This window comes from Musca domestica, unplaced genomic scaffold (genome assembly GCF_030504385.1).
Source record: "Musca domestica strain aabys unplaced genomic scaffold, Musca_domestica.polishedcontigs.V.1.1 18, whole genome shotgun sequence".
Taxonomy (NCBI): Eukaryota; Metazoa; Arthropoda; class Insecta; order Diptera; family Muscidae; genus Musca; species Musca domestica.
This window is the reverse complement of record NW_026712238.1, coordinates 14,015,850-14,040,724: the sequence shown is the minus strand read 5'-3', so window position 1 is coordinate 14,040,724 and position 24,875 is coordinate 14,015,850. Positions and strand designations below refer to the sequence as shown.

General features: G+C 36.2%; 1 protein-coding gene across 2 annotated transcripts in view; it reads left to right on the top strand.

Annotated features, from left to right (window-relative positions):
* LOC101892891 (MAP kinase-activating death domain protein) overlaps positions 1-24,875 on the top strand; it is a 170,582-nt gene that overhangs the window by 76,294 nt on the left and 69,413 nt on the right. For both annotated transcript variants that reach the window (XM_059120957.1, XM_059120958.1), the window contains exon 3: positions 3,711-3,738. The gene's annotated coding sequence lies outside the window, so the exon portion shown is untranslated. The remainder of the gene's footprint in view (positions 1-3,710; positions 3,739-24,875) is intronic.

Genomic DNA, 24,875 nt, shown 5'->3' with positions numbered 1-24,875 from the left:
TGTTGCCACTGCTGTGGATGGCGATGATGACGTTTAGCGAGCGTTTGGGGGGAAAAATATGGTGGGCGACATATTTTATCCCCCAATCGCCAAGCGTCAACTTCCATCCAACCAACGTAACAAACACACTTCGTTGCATTGTTCTAATCAGTTTGGCCAACAACAATGGTTATGGTGGTGGTGCTGGTCGTCGTCGTCGTCGTCAGGAGACAAACAACATGCTTGCAAACAATGTGACATATTTAAACATGTGACTTGTTCGACGTTAAATGACAAAAGGAACTAAATGCCGAAATTTGAATAAGAATCAACGTCCAGACGAAACGGCTGAAGCTGCAATTTCGAAATTTTGCACGAGGGTCCGTCTTGGTGCGTAGGCGGATTAAAAAAAAAAATCCTACCAAAAGGCTACGAAAATACTAAAATGTACTAAATACTTAATATTTAATACTTGGTATTGGACAAACGGAATGAGTTAGAATTCTGAAATTTGGAATAAGAGTCACTGATGGAGTGTAGGACAGATGTACCAAAGGTTTTTTTGGACATTCGAACTTTTAGGTAACGAAAATTTCTAAAATGGTACCACCATTTGGTATCATGTGAACGGAAAGAGCTAAAAACTTAAAATTTGGTATGGGAGTCGAGGTTGGAAGGTAAGAAGGTCGTTTTGGAAATATACGTGATACTAAATTTGGAACAGTTTGATTTAGGGTAAACGGATGCAGCTGAAATTTTGTTGGTGGTAGGCTTCTGTTGGTGGTAGGCTTGTGATAAAGAGGTGGAGATAGGAAATGTGTACTGTCCAAGAAAAGTACTAAATAGTACTATATTTGATACAATTTGGTATTGGATAACCAGAGAGTGATTGAAATCTGAAATTTGGTATTGGGGTCGCTGTTCATGTGTAGCATGGATATATGGAGGTCGTTTTAGGAATGTGTACTATAAGTGCAAGAAAAGTACTAAATAGTAAATTTGGTACAATTTGGTATTGGATGAAGTTTGGCACTAGAGTCGTTGTTTATGTGTAGCCTGGACATGTGGGAGTGGTTTGGAAAGTGTCTACTGTAATTGTACAAAAAGTACTATGTTTGGCACAGGGTGAAGGGGTAGAGGTAAAATTCTAAAATTATATATTTACTGATGTGCTTGAAATTAGAAAATGCGTCCTATATTTGTATTTAATGGTACGAAATTTGGTATTGGGTGACGGGATGGGACTGAAGTCCTCTAATTTGATATTGAGGTCTTTATAGGTATCTGGAATTGAGATGGGGAGGTGGTTTTGGAAGTGTGGTAGTAGAAAACATCTTCGCAGACAATTTTAAAGGTAGGTCAATGTTTCGGACTAATGATCATATAAATGTACCTCCAGCTTTTACCTATTTCAAGGGTCTTGAACACATTTTCCAATCTATTTGTCTAAATATTTGTTTATAGGCTGCATTATTCTCACAGAATAATTTCAAAATTGGTATATATAAGGTCCACCAATATAAGCCGGATATGTGATTTATTATGCTATAAAAATGCGCATTAGAGACAAAACCTACGTAACGCGGACCGGGTCAACTCGTGAATATAATTTTTTATACTCGCAGCCATATGGCTAGAGAGGGAATATATTATTTAATGCCCTCGAAACGTACCTCTTTGAAAATACCGTTTTAGATCCTAGGTTTCTTTCTTCCAAATCCAATTCAGAGCAATTGGAGTCGATCAAGCGAAGTCCGTCCGTTGTCAGTCTGTTCGTATGTCTGGCTGGTGCACACAATAACTCTCGAATGGAGTATCCGATTTGATCCAAACTTGGTACATAGTAATATTATTATCAAAGTTAGATCGCATTCGGAGATGGAATATTTGCATTGGTCCACTCCACTCCAAGTACCTCCACCACAAAGGTTCAAAGTTATGAATAATTGTAATTCTTATCAGAAGTGATGTATGAGTCCGATTCTCTTGAAATTACACACATCACAATATTTTTATTAACCCAAGGTTTGGCGAGAAGATCGAATACATCGATCCACTCCTTCTCGTACCTCCCTCACAAAGGGTCAACATTTTGAATATCGATTACCGATTCCATTCAGACTTGGCGCATCTCAATATTTCTATCAACACAAGATCTGTCATAAAAATGTTAGAGATCGGAACATTTCTTCTGGTAATAGTTTTGAATAACTAAAACGATATAAAATCCAAAATAACCCCAAAGGGTTAAAATTTTAAATATTCATGAAGCTCATTAAACGCAAAATTAACATCCGATTTCATTCAGACTTGGTACATTTCAATTTTTCCACCAACAAAGATCTGTTATAAGGATGGTAGAGATCGGATCATTCCATCTTGTACCTGCCCCACAGAGGGTCAAAGTTTTGAATAACCAAAACGATTATAAAACCTGAAATAAGCATCCGATTCTCTTCATATTTAACACATCCCATTATATCTACTAACACAAGATCTGTTTGGAAGATGTGATATATCGGTCCACTTCTTCTGGTACCTCCCCTACAATGAGTCAAAATTTAGAATAAAACGCTAAATTAACATCCGATTACATTAAAACTTAATGCATCTCAATATTTCCATAGACACAAGACCTTTTATAAGGATGGTAGAGATCGGGTTACTTCTTCTCGTACCTCCCCCTCAAAAGATCAAAGTTTTCAATAACCAAAACGATTATAAAATCCGAAAAAGCATACGGTACTCTTCATATTTTACACACCCCATTATTTCTACCAACACAAGGTCTGCTGTGAAGATGTGATATATCTGTCCACTCCTTCAGGTACCTCCCCTACAAAGAGTCAAAATTTTAAATAAAACGCGAAATCAACATCAGATTCTATTCAGACTTGGGACATCTCAATATTTCCATTAACACAATCTGTTATAAATATAGTAGAGATCCGACCATTTCTTCTGGTACCTGCCCTACATAGGGTTCAAAATTTTGAAAAACAAAACGCTTAAAGAAAGCGAAATAAGCATCCCAATCTCGTCAAATTTCACACATAAAACATACATTTTTGCTAATACAAGATCTGTTGTGAAGATTATATATATCTGCGAACCCCTTCTGGAACCTCACCCACAAAGGGTCACAATTTTTAATACTTTTTATCTGTTATAACTTGCGAAACAAGTCAGCGTTTCGTTACAACTTGCTATATCTAAATATATCTCTCTTTGCCAAAAACCTAAGATGAATATGGAATTTATGATTTCCGTATAAAATTGGATATAAATTTTAGATTTTCTTATAATTTTGCATTTTCCAATATTTTATCTGTATTAGATGTAGCACGAAAATGGAATACTTCAGACGACTAAATGTGGTACCTCACTCACATTTTAACATTTTCAAAGAATTATCACATATCTCATATAAAGTGAAGGAAGTAACCAATATAGTCCAAACCTGGACCATCGCAATATTTATATTATATTTATTTAGGTCCGATTCGAAATGGACAATATTAGCCCATTCCTTGGGAACCTACTCCATAGAGAGTCAACAATTTAAATAATCATAACAAAAGTCAAATATAATTAAATAATTGAATATTGGCTGAGGGTATACATCTTTCAGCAAAACCGACTAACTCTTTTTAATTTATTTGATTTAATTTTTTTAATAAATAAAATATAATTTTTTTATTAATTATTCAATTTATTTGTTTTTCTTTCAGGATCAGCATCATGTGAACGTTTTGTCTGGTAAGGGTTTTTTTAATATCTGATTATATTCTATACTAGTACAATGTGGTATTGGTTCAAAAAATTCCGTATGTTCATATCAAGATAAGTCTACATTATTATTAGCTCCACCATAATATGGAGGCTATATTCAATTATTCACGAATTAAAAAACTGCATCAACTTCAGACTGCTGTCATTTTTAAGCCACTCGTTCGACAATTGTTAAAATTATTCCAGTAACAGCTGACTATATTGTTTACAAGTATACAAAAGCATTTTGGTGAGAAGTTTCCACAAAAAAGTTATTCGTGCTGGAATTCAAGCGTTATAGATATTTGGCTGGAAAACCACAAGTGGTATTCGTTAGAGCACTACAGCATTTAAATGTGATTAAATACTTTGTGTCTCGTACCGACGTCAAGGCAGTGGACGGAAGAATGCAGCAAACTCAGCAGAAATGGTTCGAAAAGTAAAGAAGCGTCGAGAGTTGAACAATATTCCAATACTCCATTCGGCAAATATCGAAAAATGAGCTCGGCGTAAAACCAAACATTCGTTGTCCAGCAGTGTGTAAACAAACAAAATGATCGTGTTTACTTGCCAAAGAGGTCAGCTGAAAATATGCACCCTCGGTTGGCCACCAGAACTCAGGCGCCGGCCATAGTGATGATGTGGGCCGCCATAACAGCCGATGGTCGCTCTCTGCTCGTATTAATCGACCGTGGCATCAGAATAAATGTCGAATATTATCGCGAAAATATTTTGGAGGGTGTATTAAAGCCTTGGGCATGCAAACATTTTGGTCGCAGACCTTGGCCATTCCAACAGGACTCAGCACCATCGCACTTAGCACTTAGCTACCCAAAAATGGCCACAAAATGAGGTTCCTCGCTTCATTTTTAGCGTACAATGGCCACCAAAATCTCCGTATACTAATGCGTTGAACTATTGTGTCTGGAGTATTTTGGAAAGCAAGGTTGGCACTAAAAAGTACGAAAGTGTCGAGCACCTCAAGCAAGCGCTTCGCCGGGAATGGGGCAAAATGTCGCATAGTAACATTCGGGCAGCGTGTGACAGTTTCATTGTCCGTTTGAAGGCCATAATTCGTGCCAAAAGTGACCAATCCGTTGGACTATTGTGTCTGAAGTATTTTGGTAATCAAGGTTGGTACTAAAAATACAAAAGTGTCGGAGCACCTTAAGCAAGCGCTTCGCCGAGAATGGCCAAAATACCGCAGAGCAACATTCGGGCAGCGTGTGACGGTTTCATTGGCCGTTTGAAGGCCATAATTCGTGCTAAAGGTGACCAATTCGAACAATTCTAAACTTATTCTAAAATTTGATGCTATGTCCGACATTTTTTGCTTTCATCAACAATAAAAAAATGAAAAATTATGGCGTTTGACTTTGTTCCAGTTTTTTACCTCAACCTGTATAAGCGCGTCATAAAATCAAGTGCTTGATTATGTCAAGCTCCAAGTAAAAAGGTTGTAGCTCCTGGAGTTCAACAGATATCAAAATGAACATTTTATAGAAACTGGAAGAAATAAATATTCCTTACTCCAGCATTAAAGCTCTTTAAATATTTGTGTTACAATCGGAACATTTGTCCGTTTTAACGTAAATTAATCGTTTTCTTTGCCACATCAATGTAGAACACTTATGAAAATCGCCAACGTCAAAAGATGTTAAGCAGTCCCTTGACAATGCACATCATCAATGGCCTCCGGCCAAATGTCTGAATTTCAATGACAATCCACAAAATGTATCAATAAGCCCAAGGCTTGCATAAATGTGTTGTGTATATCATCATTTAATTTCCAATAATTTATTTTTTAACACATTTTGCATTTCATCTACTCGCACATTTGGTTATGTTGGCCGAAAGCGATAACGCACCACCCACCACAAACATTTCCAATATATTAGGTTGTTTCAAATCAATGCCAGACAATGGCAACATTCATAGAAATATCCAAAATATTTGAATGTATTTTTCGGAGGACAAAATAAATTCTGCCTATTGTCCCAAAAATTAAAATTCGATTTTGGAAAAATTTATGCAAATGGATACAAAAATGATTAGGTAAATGATTGGAATGGAATCACAATAACCTATTGTACATATCAATGTATTGTGTCATATACGTGTGTACATTTACATATACACAACATACTGTCACTGTCCATATCGATACGAAACATAACTACACCTGAATGTAACAAACAAACGAACAAAAAAAAATGTAATCTCGAATGAATCACTGGCAGCGGTAACTACAGTTGAGGGTGGAAATGAATTTTCAAAAAAAAAAAAAAAAAAAAAAAAATACTGCGGAGCTGATACAACCATACGTTTGGGGTTGAGAGAAATCGCATAACATGACATGGGACAGATTTGGAGAATATTCACTATTGTTTTAGAATAGCAGAAGTTATTAAGAAGCATGCTTAATGTAAATGGATTTAATTAAGAGTATATATAGGGTCATGGAGGATTACTTTCCTAAAACTTGGATCGATAGAGTCATGTATACAATATAATACGCCATGAGAATTATAAAGATGTAATTCTCTTTCCCAAGATGCAGATGGTAATGAAGTGGGTTCTACATGATTATCACTTAAGGGATCTACAATGCCTCCCACATCGCCCAACAGTGACTCAGATGCGTATTTTCCTGAAATTTGCCCCATACTCTTAAGACGAATTTAGTTCTGAAAAAAATGCCCCAATCAAAGGAGGGCGATTATTTTTGGGGCAACAAGCCTCCGACGAATCTCAGGTCTAATTATTATTATTTTTTTTTTTCAATAGAAAACTGGACCATTTTTTTTATAAAAAAAACATCATTCAATCGGGGCAGATTTTTATAATAACAAAAATTGGACCGATGTTAGAAGCCTAAGTTGGGAGGGTCAGTGTGAGACATAGTCATCAAGTCTCTAGTGCAGAGAGAAGTTTGTGATATAGAGATAGTTGATACCTTTTTTTGTTCAGGTTCAAAAATGGGACTGAGTGGGTAGGAACTCTACCTGAGTTGCGTTGAGCAGCCGAACAGCTCGTCCAAGTATTCACGAGGTTGAAAAATATTGAAAAATTCTCAGTTATTGAAGAAAAGTATCTTTTTAGGGACACAATCCTGAGTAACGGAAGACTCACAATCCTGAGTAACGGAAGACTCTGTCAAAAAGGACTGATTTTAGGACCTGATTACTGACTCAGTCCTGGCAACTGATTTTAGTCTTTCGAAAATAATTTCTCAGTCCCTGAGGACAGATTTTTCTATCGAAAAAATAGTCATCTGCCCTCTGATTATTTCTATAGAAAATAATACTTTTGTGCAAGAGAGCCATTCTTTTTAATATAAAAAAATACCTTAGTTCTGGAGGACCGATTTTTTATAAGAACGTCCTCATTTACTGAGACCCCGAATTTTTTCTATAGGAAAGAAGTAGGTCTCAGTCACTGAGGCCTATCCAATTTTTTTTTCTATTGCAAAAAGGCTTCGGATATTTTCTGTAGAATAAAAAAGCCTCAGTCTGTAACCGAAGCCTTAAATATTTTTTTCTATAGAAAAAAAATAGTCCTCAGGCCTTCGATTTTTTTCTATAGAAAAAATTGTCCTCAGGCCTTCGATTTTTTTCTATAGAAAAAAAAAAATAGTCCTCAGGCCTTCGATTTTTTTCTATAGAAAAAAAAAATAGTCCTCAGGTCTTCGTATTTTTTTCTATAGAAAAAATAGTCCTTAGGCCTTCGATTTTTTTCTATAGAAAAAAAAGTAGTCCTCAGGCCTTCGATTTTTTTTCTATAGAAAAAAAAATAGTCCTCAGGCCCTCAATTTTTTTCTATAGAAAAAAAAAATAGTCCCCAGGCTTTCGATTTTTTTCTATAGAAAAAAAATAGTCCTCAGGCCTTCGATTTTTTTCTATAGAAAAAAAATAGTCCTCAGGCCTTCGATTTTTTTCTATAGAAAAAAAATAGTCCTCAGGCCTTCGATTTTTTTCTATAGAAAAAAAATTGTCCTCAGGCCTTCGACTTTTTTCTATAGAAAAAAAATTGTACTCAGGCCTTCGATTTTTTTCTATAGAAAAAAAAAAATAGTCCTCAGGCCTTCGATTTTTTTTCTATATAAAAAAAAAATAGTCCTCAGGCCTTCGATTTTTTTTCTATAGAAAAAATAGTCCTCAGGCCTTCGTTTTTTCTTTCTATAGAAAAAGTAGTCCTCAGGCCTTCGATTTTTTCTATAGAAAAAGTAGTCCTCAGGTCTTCGATTTTTTTCTGTAGAAAAAATAGTCCTCAGGTCTTCGATTTTTTCATAGTCCTCAGCCAGTCGCTGAGGCCTTATTTTTTTTTTGGAGAAAAAATTAGTACTCAGCCAGCCCGAGGCCTCCGACTTATTTCTATAGAAAACTACTAAATTTTTTCTATAGAAAAAGTAGTCCTCAGCCAGACTCAGGCCACCGACTTTTTCTATAGAAAAAATAAGCCTCAGTTCGACTGAGGCCTTTAAATTTTGTTTCTATAAAAAATAGGCCTCATTTTTTTTATAGAAAAAAACAGGTAGTAGTAATGTTCTGAGGACTTCGGCTGTTTTTTATAAAAAAAATATATATTCCTTAGCCAGACTCAGGTCTCAGAATTTTCTATTTCTCTCTATAGAAAAAGTCAGTCAGTCACTGAAACCTCAGATTTTTTTTCTTTAAAAACAAGTAGTCCTCAGTCAGTCACAGAGGCTCCTGACTTCTTATACCCTCAGCCATATGGCTAAAGAGGGTATACTCGTATATCATTTGATACGGGCAAAAAGTGCCACATCGAAATAACGATTTTAAAGACCCTAAGTGTTTTTGGACAAAATCCGTTTCAGGGCATTTGGAGTCGATCTAGCGATGTCCGTCCGTCCGCCCCCACATGTTCCTTCGGAACCTACATTTGAATAATCATAATTCAGGTGAAAGTATATTTAAATAATCGAACATTGGCTGCGTGCCTCAGTCCGACTGAGGTCTCCGACTGTTTCTATTGGAAAAAATGCTTCGGCCACTAAGGTCTCCGACTTTTTTCTAAATAAAGTATCGATAGAAAATAGTATCCAGTCACTGAGGCCTTTAACTTTTTCTATAGAAAAAATTATTTCTCCGAGTGCATCTGCACAAAATCCGTTGGCTTTAAATCCTCATGTATACATTCGCTTTCCACACATAAATATTTTGCCTAGCGGAATAAATACCTACAGCTAAATTACCTACTATTCCACGGGCAAGATAGCTGACATGCAGCAAAGCGAAATGGGATAAATGCACACGCTGTTGAGGCCAATGAACCCCTTGGGGGAGTATTTATATCGCCCGTTCGTCTATCCGCCCATCTACCCATGGAGCAATTCAAAATAGAGTTGTAGTCCTGTGAAGATAAATCGGATAGGGTAATGGCTGGGTATTGCATTCATGAATTCATTTCATTCATAGCTGATGTATTTGTTGAATGAGGTGTTAAGCGGCAGAGGCAGTTGGAGCTGCAACAGCAGCCTCCCACACAACTAACAAACCAAGGTATCAGCCAACAACCAGCCAGCCGACCTACCAACCGACAAACAAGCAGCTGTTAGCAAAACCACATGAAAAAGCAACGTGGCACCAACAAAAACAAAGCAGCGGTTAATTAGAACAGAAATAATAAATAAACGAACTAAAGTGCATTGCCTGACTGCCAAACTGACGGAATGACGACACATAAACATGTTCTAAATTTCAAAAAAAAAAAAAAAAAAAAAAAAGAGAGAGAAGGAAACATTTGCTGAAACTTTAAAACACTTTTCTGCTTGCCCAACATACCAAAAATACAATACAGCTTGAGAACAATATTATAAAAATATAATTTTTCAACAATGCTTGGGAAACACTTATGTTCCACAAACATTTCTCAAGTCTGTCCCTTGTTGACAAATTAGTTTTGATTTTTTGTGAAAATTGTCAGCAAGAAATTATTTTCTTTGGCAAAAAACAAAATCACGCGAATTTAGGACCCATTTGTGGACCGAACCCTTAAGGTATGGATGAATAATAAATCCGGGAATCTTTCACATAAATTATTCCAATCCCATTTCAGATTGGAAGCATCAAAAAAGTTGCAGGAATTCAATAAATGTGTAGTCTTAGTGGAAGAGATGCAGAAGTTCAAATAAGGGAGAAGAAAGCGTCAGGGTATCAAGGCCACATGCGGCAGTGACTACTGGGATGTCCATCAAGAAAAAACGTTAAAAATGATTAAAAACTAAAAAAAAAAAATAATATTTTATACTATTACAAAAATAAGCTTATTATAATATTATTTTTGTAAGCTTATTCTACAATTTCAAGTATAAGCTTATAAATAAGGGTTCCGTTTCGATTATTCTATACTTGTTATACAAACATTTTTCAATGTTTTCTCAAGATTTTCTCAAGCTTAAGCCTTATGTTCATAAGCTTATTGTAATATTATTCTCAAGCCATTTTGGTATATTGGGTGGTTGGAGTTTGCCAGCAATCCGATTAAAGTGAAATTAATAATTAAGTATTTAAAAAAAAAAAAAAAAAACAAAAAACAACAGCTGGTAGCTTGAAGAGTACCATAGAGTGATTATTCATGCTATTTAGGAGCAAAAAATAGATTTAGGAGTAAATAATAGGATATTTTTCATAAACAAATACATAGGACTGTTTGAGAGTTGTTCCTATAAAAATGTCTATAATTGCTTGAGAAAATGTTCCCATAGGTGGGAAAGTTTGTTTAGACAAAGGTCTACCATTGTTAGAGAAATTTTCTCATAAAATAGTCCAGAATTGGCTGAGTAAATTTCTCATAAAAATGTCCAAGATTAAATGCTAAAAATGGAAATTCTCCCGTTCCATTTCTTTATGAAATTTGTCTAAAAAAAGTATTATGATTGGATGAGATATTTTTCCAAAAAAAAGGTCTATGATTGGGAGATTTTCCTACCAAATAGGTCCAAGCTTGGTTGAGAGTAGGATATGCAAATCTAGTTCGATAGAACGAACTAGTTCCTTATCTAGTTCCGTAGACTCCAGCGTATGAGTGATATGAAATTTATGAAATTACTCATACGTTTAGATACTGGTGTACTAATATATGAACTGTGTAGATTTTACCATAAATAGGTTTATGAGTGATTCAGAGATTTGTAAAAAGTTAAGAATTGAAAGAAATAGCTGAAATATGAAAATACTCTAACAAGGACCATGATTTTTATACCCCACACCACAAGGTGGTCAGGGTATTATGTCTTTGTGCATTTGTTTGTAACTGGCAAAAGGAAACGAGATAGACCCATAGTTCCTTTTGGTGATCTGCATAGAATCACATTCTGAGTCGATTTATGCATGTCCGTCCGTCCGTCTGCCCGTCCGTCTGTCCATGTATTTTTGTAAACAAAGAACAGTTCGCATTTGTTGCCCTATCCAGATGAAATTTTGCAGAAATCATTTTTTGGCCCAAGGACGAACCCTATTGAAATTGGAGATAATCGGTAAAAATTTAGATATAGCTCCCATATATATATCTTCGTCCGATTTCCTTTTTATTGTGCACCAAACGTGTAATATCAGCCCGAATAGTATGGAATTTTGCACATACAAACAAATTAGGCCTGAAAATAAGTATGCCAAATTTGATCGAAATCGGTTCAGATGTAGCTATAGCTCCCATATATATTGTTCATCTGATTAGTTATTTTTGTCCTCCGCAGCCGTAATATGCATTCTGTAACAACGATATTTGGGGAAACAGAGCAAATTCAGTTTAGAAATACATTTTCTAAATTTTATCGAGATCGGTTCAGATTTGGATATAGCTCCCACATATAAATTAGTCCGATTTACCTTTTATTGTGCACCAAACTTTTAATATTTGCCCAAATGGGATGAAATTTGGCACTTACGACCGAATTGAGTCTAGAAGCTAGTATGTCGAATTTGGTGAAGATCGGTTCAGATATAGCTACAGCTTCCATATATATTGTTCATCCGATTTGTTGTATTTGTTACCCACAGCCGTAATATGCACTCCGTAACAACGATGTTCAGGGAAATACATCAAATACAGGGTTGCCCATATTCGACGGACCCATGACTCTTTGGGCCCATTCCAATCGACGAGGCTTGTCCGCAGGCAACATTCTTTGCGTCAATTGAATTTTGTACGGAAACAAATGCAAATAAATGCGAATAATCCGTTGTAAAGTGGACCGAGCCATGCCCAACTGCTGACAACGGCGTTTTTGGGATGTTCTTGGGGACCTCTCAACACTGGCTCGTACGGCAGCGATATTCTCGGCCGATCGCCTTGGTCGACTTTTATATGGCCTCTTCGGCCTTACCAGTCGAACATTTTTCGTATAAACGCTGAATGGTGTTCTTAGAAGGCGCACTTTTCTCATTTCTTAATGTTTTAAAAGCACGTTGAGTTTTCACAATTGACTTCTTGTAAATTTCAACTATTTCAGAGCACTCGCGTGGCGTGTATTGGTTCATGGTAAAAATCTGCTTGGACTGACGCTTCAAACGCGGTATGTCATTAAGCGATGTGACATCTCTGTCAAAAGTTATGGCGTTGCCAGATGGGTCCGTTGAATATAGGCAACCCTGTACAGCTCAGAAATATCTTTGGTAAATTTTATCAAGATCGGTTCAGATTTGGATATAGCTCCCATATATATATTTATCCGATTTCAAATTAATTGTGCACCAAATGGGCAATACAGGTCCGAATTTAAATAATACAAATGCTTCGGCATCTTTAGTCCTTTGAACTTTAAATTATACCTATAATCATAGCGTGTATGATTGAATTCCCCCATAAAAACTTTTAATTGTTATGTGGAGCTCTACTAAATTAGCAAAGTGGTCTAGGGTATCATAAAGTCGGCCCCGCCCGACCAACAGATATTGTGTTGTTTTAAATATTAAGATGTCCCAAGTCTGAATGGGAGCGGATATTAATTTCGCGTTATATGAGCTTCATGGATATTCAAAATTTCGATTTTTTGTGATAGAGGTACCCGAAGGAGTGGACCAATATCACATCAGACTTTGGGTTAATAAAAATATTGTGATGTGTGTAATTTGAAGAAATTTGGATGCTTATTTCGGATTTGATTGTCATTTTGGTTATTCAAAACTATGAGCCTTTGTGGGGGAGGTACCAGAAGAAATGGTCCGATCTCTACCATCTTTATAACATATTTTGTGTTTATGAAACTATTGAGATGTGTCAAGTCTTAATGGCACGGTGTTTTATGAGCTTCATGAATATTCAAAATTTTGAACCAGAAGGAGTGAATTCATATATTCCATCTCACACCAGACCTTGGGTTACCAAAAATATTGTGATGTGTGTAATTTGAAGATAATCGAAAACTTATATTACATTTTATAAGAGTTATAATTATTCCAAATGTTGACCCTTTGTGGGGGAGGTACTTGATGGAGTGGACCGAAGCTGTCCATTTTCGCACCTAGCATAGCACTGATGCAAATATTAGGATTGGCAAAGTTAGAGCAAAATCGGATTATCCTTTCTCTCTGCGTGCATTAAAATATATATATATTTTTTAAATTTCGATATCGAAAATTGTGGGGGAGGTACCAGAAGAAGTGGACCAATATATTCCATCTTAACACCAGACCTTGGGTTAATATAAATATTGGGATGTGTGAAATTTGAAGACAATCGTACTCTTACCCCCCCTCCCTTTTTTTTTGGGGGGGGGATGTACTTAATGGAGTTCAACGATATTGTCCAAAGTTGGAAGAAATCGGATTATCGTTTCTCTTTCCGTGCAAAAATATATATTTTTTGAAAGTTTCGACGTTTTGTGGGAGAGGTACCAGAAGGAGAGGAAGACAGATCGGACTCTTACATCACATTTTATAAGAGTTGTAATTATTCAAAATTTTGACCTTTAATGGGGGAGGTACTTAATGGAGTGGACTGATGTTGTGTATTTTCACACCTGACGTAGCACTGATGAAAATATTGGGATTTGCAAAGCTGGAGCAAAATCGAATCATACTTTCTTTTTCTGTGCAGTAAAATATTTCTTTTGTAAATGTCGACCTTTTTTGTGGGAGGTACCAGAAAGAGTGGACTGATATTGCCCATCTCCGAACTCGATCTTAGTTTGATAATAATATTACGAACTTCGAAGTTTGGACCAAATCAGATACTTCCTTCGACAGTTATCGTGCGCACCAACCAGACAGACAGACGGACGGGCGGGCATCAATAGATCGACTCCAAATGTCCTGAAACGGATTTGGCCCAAGTGACCTAGGGTCTAAAATCGTTATTTCGATGAGGCAATTTTTTGTCGTATCAGATGACAAATATCATCCCTTGCCATATGGCTAAGGGCATAAAAATCCTGCCTCCATTTCCAAAAAATAAAAAGGATATTTTGGGAACTTTCCGTACAGAAGGTCCTGGAATAATGGAAGAGTTTTCTCACCAAATCAGATTTTTTTTCTATAGAATAAAATCCGACCTCAGAAGCTTTTCTTCAATAGAACAGTCCATAATTGTTTGAGAAAATTTAAAAAAAAATTGGGGCAGTTAGAGATTTTTTTTTTGTGCAGATAACAGCATATGCAGGGCGGGGAGATGACGAAACATCGGAACATTTTCTCTGCCAAAGCGTTTGCAAATATCAGATCCCAATTCATAGGGAACGGCTCGGTACCAGATTTTAATCAGATCATGGTAAATGATATAAAACAGTTAGGGAATTTCATAAAGGCAACTGACGATAATAGACTGTAAACTGCCCATCTTCTTTCAAAAACCTTTAGTCTAGCGCGCACAACAGCTCTATACTGGCTTAAGTGTATGCCACACAGTGCATGAGACGAATTGTTTCGGTCCACTTTTCAACCTAACCTAACCTAACTTAGAGATTTTTCAGTCCAGGATTATTTAAAACTTTTCTTTTCGATTTTTTTTAAACGAACCAATGATATTCCGACTATGGTTGCCTTTAAATTTTAGGCAAATGACGAAAACATAAAAACAAAGTTTCTGATATAAAAATTAATTTAAAAAAAGTTTCAACATTTCTAAAAAAATGCCATATTTTGCACAAATAGTTATTGTTCTAATTCCTCGCTGGATTCTGATATTTATTTGTCTACTCGGTGCTGTGCCCAATTAAACGTCGCCAATTGTCTCAACTTTACGCAAACTCATCATTAACAGTTGCCATGACCTCAGAAATGTTGAATTGAGAACAATCAAGTAAGCAAAGGCTACAGTCGAGCGGGGCCGACCGTTGAATACCCTACAACACTATAATAAACGATACAGTTTATATTGGCGAGATACTCGAAAGGATTCCACAAGATATTGTGACAAATAAAAAAAGAAGATAAAAGAAAGCCATCAGGTTTCGTTCTCTAATTTTCGAATAATAGCAACTTAAACTAATTTGCTCATTTCCAATTTATTGGTAGATGTTGCACGTAAATGGTCTTCCTAGATCTGGAACCAATATTTCCCAAAGACCTATAATCTCTCAGAAGTGGCAAAAGGTTAACATTTATTATTGGTTTTTGACTGAAACGCATCTATATGAGATACAGCCATTTGACTATATTCTTCAACGAAATCAGCGTTAACGAAATAGTCAGAAGTGCGTCTTTCGTGTATTTGTGAATTCTCCAAAAAGTCACTGGAATGGACATTTTCGTATTTTGTCTACAAAAGTTGGCAAACTATTTCGCACATTGAATATTTTTGGATGGCCATCCAAAACTGCTTGGCTTTTGCAATGTCCAGTAACCCCCATTCAAATGTGCGTGAGGGTCGGGCGATAATTACGACCTGCTGACAATTTTGCAGTTTTTTGGTCCATTTCAACCCCTAAATTTATGGCGATCATCTCCAAAAAGAGTAGGCTTCTATTCTGACCCTCATCTTATCCCCATGCAAAATTTCGTAAGGATCGGGCCATAAATGCGATCTGTATATGATATCCTGATATCCTAAATACTTAGTTTTGTTAGCTGTAGAAATATTACCAAATGTTTAATTCAAAATGAAAATATGCCAAAAATATGACAAAATTGAAAAAATATGAGAAAATGTTAGAAAATCAATATTTTCATCTTTAGAGAGATATTTTTATGAGATTTTTTCAGACGTTTTTTCTTTTCTGCCAAGAGGCCATTCTGAATTAATGAGAACTGTCGAAATCAGTTCAGCCGTTCTCGACATATAAGAGATCTTTCAAGCATATCTTCTTTGATAGACATGTATATCGCACATATTTTGCTATATATCCGATTTTTTGGATCTTAACATCAATGTAAAGGTCAGAAGTAACCTTGTCATGGCTTTGTGAATCCGCCGGGATTTAAAATATTCGCGGTTTAGTGAAAAATTTTGAATTTTTTCAACAAAAAAGATATGGCCTATTTTACCCGCTAAATATTATCCGATGACCACCCAAATTGGTAGGCTTCTTCCCCGCCCTAAACTCTAGCTACATGCGAAATTCCGCGTCGATTGGTCTATAATTGCGACATTTTTTCAGTATTTGGTCCATTTCAACCCCTAAACATTTGGCGATCATCTCCAAAAGAAATAGGGTTCTATTCTGACCCTTGCCCCACCTCCATTCTAAATTTCGTGAAGATCGGGCCATAATTGCGACCTGTAGAGTGATTACAAATTAACATGGACAGACGGACAGACGGACGGACGGACATACATAGCTAGATCGACTCAGCTCGGCGAGATAGGAAGATCCATATATACTTTCCTATGTGGGAAATCAATATTTCGTGGTGTTACATAATTTTTGGCCCAATCAAACTTATAATACCCCCAACATATAGTGTTGTAGGGTATAAAAACAACAGCAACAAAGAAACAATGCTCACAATGGCACACACACACACACAGCATCAAAGTTTCCGATTTCCTTTGAAAATAAAACCTCTACAACATTGCTGACCCCGCCAATGGCCACCCACCCACAACAACGAAAGGCGTCCGCTGCCAACTTAAATTCACAGCATTTATATCCTTTTTCACTTCGGTCCCGGCAGTGCGAAGGATAATAATGAAAATCATCTGATGATGATGAATGAATCTACATTTAAAAATGGTTTTCGGTTACAAGGTCATTGGAATGACGATGATGTGCTTTTCTCGGTAGGAGGGTGGGTTTTTATTTCTTTGTCGAGATTTGAAATGAAATATTTTAATTCAGTTTTTAAAAAATGAACAGAGGAAAGGGTTTTGAGAGAAGTTTAGTAGTTCCTTGAGCTCGTTAGTAGGGAAACATACTCTCAGAGTGGTGTGCAGCTGGTATGAGGTTGATCCTAAATAGGACCACCAACCATCATCACGTATTCCAAGTTTTATCTTTCATTACTACAAAATCCAGTCCAGTTCTAATTTGTTTTACTTTTTATTTAGGTTTTTGTTTTCGGCATTGCTAAATGAATGCAGCTATCTCATGGCTGTATTGTTGCTCTTAGTTGCTTTTGTTGTTGCTCCTATCATGTTTTTTGTCTAACTTTTAAATTGAATACAAAACCTAACTAACCCCGAAACAAATTCCAAACAAACACACACATAGACATGATTTATCCACTCGGCCAATGTAGAATCTTCAAGTGAATTTTATTCTTTGGAGGGCTTTCATGATTTCAAACCATTTTATTTATTTCTCAGCGATAATAGCCAACCAAAACTAGGATAATGACGTTTAGGGGCACTAGAGAGATAAAAGCCATACAAAAGTCTGAGGATATGTTGAGGATTGGGGCAAAATAAATTCAGGCCTCCGAAATAAATTCTCCTCCCAATGAGAAGAAACTTGCAGAAAAAAACAGAGGCCTCTGTCCCATTTTTTGTATACAAAAAAATAGACTGTTAATCTGTTATCGAGGAATATCTTTCTATAGAAAATAATTAGGCATAAGCCAGTAAGGCATTTTTCTATAGAAAATCAAGGCTAAAAAATGGGGTATTTTTTTCTATTGGAAAAATCACCCACTGAGACATTTCTTTAAAAAAATCGGAGACCTCAGTTGGTCTGAGGCATTTCTTCTTTGTCCGTAGGCGTATGAAAATGCTGGGTTTTTGAAAATTCGTACTAAAAAATTACGAAATGCACTAAAATGTACTAAAAAATGAATATTTGTATTTGTATATGACAAACGGAATGAGCTAGAGTTCTGAAATTTGGAACGAGGAGAGTGAGGAGGATTGATGTACCAAAGGGTTTTTGGAAATTCGAACTTTAAGGCTACGAAAAATTCTAAAATGGTACCATTTAGTATTATGCGAACGGATAAAATTTGACATTGGGTGAACAGATAGTGCTTGAAATCTGAAATTTAGTAGGCCTCAGATTTGTTTCTATGGAAAAAATGCCTCAGACGAACTGAGGGGTCAGATTTGTTTCTTTCGAAAAAATGCGTCAGAAGAACCGACGTTTTTTCTATAGAAAAAAATGCCTGAGTTCGTAACTGAGGCCTCCGACGTTTTTTTCTATAGGAAAAAATGCCTCCGTTCGTAACTGAGGCCTCCGACGTTTTTTTCTATAGGAAAAAAATGCCTCCGTTCGTAACTGAGGCCTCCGACGTTTTTTTCTATAGGAAAAAAATGCCTCCGTTCGTAACTGAGGCCTCCGACGTTTTTTTCTATAGGAAAAAAATGCCTCCGTTCGTAACTGAGGCCTCCGACGTTTTTTTTCTATAGGAAAAAAATGCCTCCGTTCGTAACTGAGGCCTCCGACGTTTTTTTCTATAGGAAAAAAAAATGCCTCCGTTCGTAACTGAGGCCTCCGACGTTTTTTTCTATAGGAAAAAAATGCCTCAGTTCGTAACTGAGGCCTCCGACGTTTTTCTCTATAGGAAAAAAATGCCTCAGTTCGTAACTGAGGCCTTCGATTTGTTTTCTATAGAAAAAATGCCTCCGTTCGTAACTGAGGCCTTCCATTTGTTTTCTATAGAAAAAAATGCCTCCGTTCGTAACTGAGGCCTTCCATTTGTTTTCTATAGAAAAAAATGCCTCCGTTCGTAACTGAGGCCTTCGATTTTTTTCTATAGAAAAAAAATGCCTCCGTTCGTAACTGAGGCCTTCGATTTGTTTTCTATAGAAAAAAATGCCTCCGTTCGTAACTGAGGCTTCCGATTTTTTTTTCTATAGAAAAAAAAATGCCTCAGTTCGTAACTGAGGCTTCCGATTTTTTTTTCTATAGAAAAAAAAATGCCTCAGTTCGTAACTGAGGCTTCCGATTTTTTTTTCTATAGAAAAAAAAATGCCTCAGTTCGTAACTGAGGCTTCCGATTTTTTTTTCTATAGAAAAAAAAAATGCCTCAGTTCGTAACTGAGGCTTCCGATTTTTTTTCTATAGAAAAAAAAATGCCTCAGTTCGTAACTGAGGCTTCCGATTTTTTTTCTATAGAAAAAAATGCCTCAGTTCGTAACTGAGGCTTCCGATTTTTTTTCTATAGAAAAAAAATGCCTCAGTTCGTAACTGAGGCTTCTGATTTTTTTTCTATAGAAAAAAAATACCTCAGTTCGTAACTGAGGCTTCCGATTTTTTTTTCTATAGAAAAAAAAATGCCTCAGTTCGTAACTGAGGCCTCCGAAAAAAATGCCTCCGCCTCAACTGAGGCCTCTGATTTTTTTCCTATCGAAAAAAAGCCTCCGCCCTCAACTGAGGCTTCCGATTTTTTTCTGTAGAAAAAAATGCCTCTTCCCTCAACTGAGGCCTTCGATTTTTTTCTATTGAAAAAAATTTCTCAGTCCGTAACTGAGGCCTCCAATTGTTTTCTATTCAAAAATGTCTCAGGCCTCAACTGAGGCCTCCGATTTTTTTCTATAGGAAAAAATGCCTCAGTCCAACTGAGGCCTCCGATTTTTTTCTGTGGGAAAACATGCCTTTGTCCAACTGATTTTTCCTATAGGAAAAAAGACTGAGGACTCTGATTTTTTTCTATAGAAAAATGGTTAAAATTTTTGATGTGATTTACTTCTATTATAAAACATTTCGGAGTGAATCCTGAATGACTAAGGCATTTGTTGCTATAGAAAAAATCGGGCTCCTGCGACTGAGTCATTTTTAGTAGAAACAATTGGTTCTTGTTCATTACTACCCCATTTTTTGTAGTTTCCCGCTTTTAAAAATCAGCATAAAAACAGCTGAGTACATTAATATTACTATTTTTATGGCATTAACATTTGCACCTGTTTTTAGCCATCCTTCTTAACTATTTCAATTTTTATGCTAAGAACCCTGGCCATAAAAGAAAGGAAAAACGCATAATAATGATATGAATAAATAAATGCGATGCATTAAAATGTTTATAGAAGGTCTTAGCTGGCGATATTGCTAACACACTACAAGGCTAATGATATACTCCCTCCTCACCTCCCAATCATCGGTCGGTGGTATGGTAATTCAAGGAAAGTTGAGTAAAAATTACCCTGAACCATGTTCGAGGTGAGTGCTTTGGTTAACCACTAACTCCTTCCTTCGGATGGTTAGACTAAAAGTCTTAGTGGCATAACCACTGCACATCGACGAAGAACGTCAGCAATAACCAGGAGGACTCTTTGTGGTGGGGTAATGGGGAGGTGGGTGTGGTGGTGTGGCTTACTTTGGTCAACAAAGGACTTTGTGGAGAGGGGAATATTCTGCATATTGGTGGCATGATATGTTATGACGTCGTACCTGATAATTTGCATAAATCCTGGCTGACAGGTGTTGGTCTCATTTTGAGTCACTCTGCTTCCTGTGTGTGTGTGTGTGTGCAAGTGTGTGGCAAAAGCTTGTTAAACAAACACAGGCAACAAAAGTTTCCCTTGTTGTAACGTTTAACATAAAACTTGTTAATTGCGCGAACGAAGGATTGTAAGGAGGAATGAACGTCAGAGATCCCACAACAAAGAATGTGAAATGAGGGGAGAAAAAGAGAGCCAGAAAAAAATGTTAATATTTTTTTGTTGATATTGAGGAATTGAAGTTCTGTTGCGATATTATTTTCTCCTGTTTTCCACCAAATTAATTTTTAATTAAAATCCGTTTTAATATGTGCAAGTTTTTACACTCGAATACGGCTTTACATGAAATATTGAAATATTCGAAAGTGTGTCTAGATTAACGTGGGAGTTACACGTAAAGGAAACATCCTTGTTTTCAAAGTCAAGAGCATAAATAAGAGGATTACTGTAACTATGTTTTTCATATATTGCGGAGATATTACATAAGAGGGGGTGTTTTAGCTTAATTATTTTTAAAATGGCTTAAAGGTGGTAGCAATTTAAAATACGCATAGGCGATTGAAAAAAAACAATAACGCTTTTCCTGGAAAATACATCCTAGGTATATGAAGAGGTTAATTTTGTTAATGAAACATATTAAAAAGTATCAGCCGGTTTTGCCGACAGATGTATACCTCCAGCCTTGAGTTATGATTATTCTAACTGTTTACCCTTTCTAGGGGAGGTTTCGAAGCAGTTGACCAATATTGTCCAATTGGTATCTAACCTAAGACTGATACAAACATTAAAACGTTCCATATTTGGACTATATCGTCTACTTCCTATACTTTATATGAGCAAAAATGTGGAAATATGCGTGAGGTACCAGACATAGCGGACCGAAATGTTCCACTTCATCTAATACAGATAAAAATATTGGTACGAGCATATATAAAGGAAATCAAACATTTATATCCAATTTTATACGAAATTATAAATTTAAATTAAATCATAAATTCCAGACAGATAGACGGAGGGACATCGCTAGATCGAATCCAAGTGTCATGAAACGGATATGGTCCAAAGAAACCTAGGGTCTAAAACCGTTTTCTCGCTGCGATGCACATTTTCGCCGTATCAAATGATATATACCATCTGTAGCCGTATGACTGAGGGTATACAAATGTTGGCGTCCCATCGTATATGATCGAGGCTATATAAAAGCCTTAAAAAGTTTGGGTTAAGAATCCAAAACTCTTTTGGAGTTTAAATTTTCAAACCGAGTACTATTAATTTCACTGAGACTTTTCCACCTGCTATTGGACAGTGAAATTATAAGAAAATTTGCAACGAATTCGTAATAAAATTTGTTTTTAACTAAAATGTATAATTTTTTTAACGGTACTTATTGATTATATAATTTTCTTTTCTTCAGTCACAATGAAATTTGAGGAAAAATCTTTATTCCTTTGACACCTTCCGCCTAAAACGAAATTTTATGAGGAAAAATTCATCAAAAATAATTATCTTTTTTTTTGTAAGCATTGATGCAACTTTTTTACATAGAGTAGATATAAAGATTTCTCTTCTTTCAAATTTAAAATTTTTAATAGTGAAATAATAATAATAGAGAATAATTTTGACTTTTAGGTCATCCTTCTAAAATGACGAATTTTTTGAGATTTTAACCCTAAAATGTGGTTTTAATACATATGAATTCCTGGCATTTAGGTAAGAGTATGATCTTTGACGGCTTCTAGGATATTATTACAAATAAATTGGTGGAATATTTTGAGTTGCTACGATCTCGTTTAAAGGCAGTTTATAACCATATTTTAAAAGAAGGGCCAAAAAGACACTTCCTTGAGACGCTCGAGGGTTAACATTTTATCTAAATATCCCTCGTATTTTTATCCGCAATATTTCCGAATCTTAATCCGCAAATATCCAAAAATGTGGTATAGTTTACTTTCTCTATTTTGGTTCCTTTCCGATGTAAACTTTTCAAACGCCGATACACGTATCATATTTTTAGCTCTACAGGGTGAGACAAAATAACTGCAACAAAGTTAAACGCCATAATTTAATTTTTTTTTAATTTTTTTTTAATTGAAAGCAAAAAATGTCGGAAATATCATCAAATTTTAGAATAAGTTTAGATTTGTTTTCTTTAAACGGCCAATGAAACCGACACACGCTGTCCGAATGTTGCTATGCGGTATTTTGGCCCATACCCGGCGAAGAGCTTGCTTGAGGTGATCGACACTTTGGTATTTTTTAGTGCCAACCTTGCTTTCCAAAATACTTCAGACACAATAGTCCAACGGATTGGTATCCGGAGATTTTGGTGACAATTGTGCGCTGGAAATGAAGCGAGAAATCTCATTTTGTAATCATTCTTGGGTTGCGCGTGCTGAGTGCGATGGTGCTGAGTCCTATTGGAATGTAAATGGTCTGCTGCCAGACAAAATGTTTGCGTGCCCAAGGCTTTAATACGGAGAGCGACCATCGGCTGTTATGACGACCCACACCATCACCTTGGCCGGCGCTTGAGTGCTCGTGGCCAACCGAAGGTGCACATTTTCGCCTGACCTCTTTGGCAAGTAAACACGATAATTTTCTTTGTTTACAAACTGCTGACAACGAATTTGTCATCGGAGAAAACCAAATTCGGCAGTTCACCACTTTCGGCGAAGCGAAGCAACTCTTTAGCTCATTTGAGTCTATTTTCTTTCTGTTGTTTCGGAATTTCAATGGCTTTACCCGGAGCTCATTTTTCAATATTTGACGAATGGAATATTGCGATATGTTCAGCTCACGAGCCATTTTTCAGCCAATGCGACGCGGGTTTCGATCAAGTCGCTTCTTTACTTTTCGAACCATTTCTGCTGATGTTGCTGTTTTCTTTCGTCCACTTCCTTGATGTCGTCGGACTACTCTAGCAGTATCACGGTAACGAACGATGGTACGAGACACAAAAGATTTATTCACATTTGAATGTTGGAGAGATCTAACGATAGCCACTTGTGGTTTCCTGCCAAATATAAAGAAATCAAACTATCACGCTTGAATTCCATCACGAATAACTTTTTTTTTTGGAAAATTCCCACCAAAATGTTTTTGTACGGTTGTAAACAATATAATGAACTGTCACTGAAATAATTTTAACAGCTGCCGGACGAGTGGCTATGAAATGACAGCAGTCTGAAGTTGGTTGCAGTTTTTCATCTCATCCTGTCATGTAAAAATTTCAAATAATAAAAACTCTTTGGTGATTTATGAATCGAAATTATTTTAACTTTAATTATTTCGCTCGATAGTAATTACTTTTGGGTCAAGTGACACCTAACAAGTTCGGAAAGTTAAGTTTCGTGTGCTCCCTTGTCATAGCCAGGGATACACTTTATTTTAGAGGTATCAAGAATTGGTTTCCTTTTTATACCCTCCACCATAGTATGGAGGGTATATTAAGTTTGTCTTTCCGTTTGTACCCCCTCGAAATATATATTTTAGACCCCACAAAGTATATATATTCGTGATCAGCATAAAATTCTATGTCGATTTAGCGATGCCCGTCCGTATGTCCGTCTATCCGTCTGTGGAAATCACTCTAGCTTCCGAAGGAATTAAAGTAGATTGATAAAATTTTACTCAACTGTATATTATGTCTACAGGACTTTTGGTATTGGGGCCATGTAGGTCAACGTTTTGGTATAGCCCTCATATAACGGTACCTCCCGATATTCGGTATTTTGATGATTTTTGCGACAATATTCATCGGAAATGTTTCAAAATTGGTATTTGAATTTCCAAATGTATGCTTCAGCCTATGACAGAAAATTGTCTGTGCAGGTCCACGTCTTCGTATAGCCCCCATATAACGGTACCTCCCGATATTCGGTTCTTTGTTGATTTTAGCGACATTATTCAAGGGAATTCTTTTAAATTTGGTATTTGAAATTCGTAATGGAGACTACAGCCTATGACAGAAAATTGTCTGTGCAGGTCCACATCATCGTATAGCCACCATATATCGGTACCTCTCGATATTCGGTATTTTGATCATTTTAGCTACATTATTCGCCGTTTTTTTAAGTTTCGCATTTGAATATCATAATGGCTTCTGACAAAATTACCTGTGCAGGTCCATGTCGTCGTATAGACCCTTATTTAACAGCTACATTCGATATTTTTAAGATATTAACAGAATTTTTAACGGATTTTATTGTTTTTGAGAATTGCCAAATTCGTTCCAAATGGTGGAGGGTATTCAACAGCTTTTTGACTTGTTTTTCCCTCAGTCTAGAAACGAAATCTGTTGTTTTGTCAACATATCCATACATTTCTAGGAAGATTGCTCTGTTTTAGATATGGCA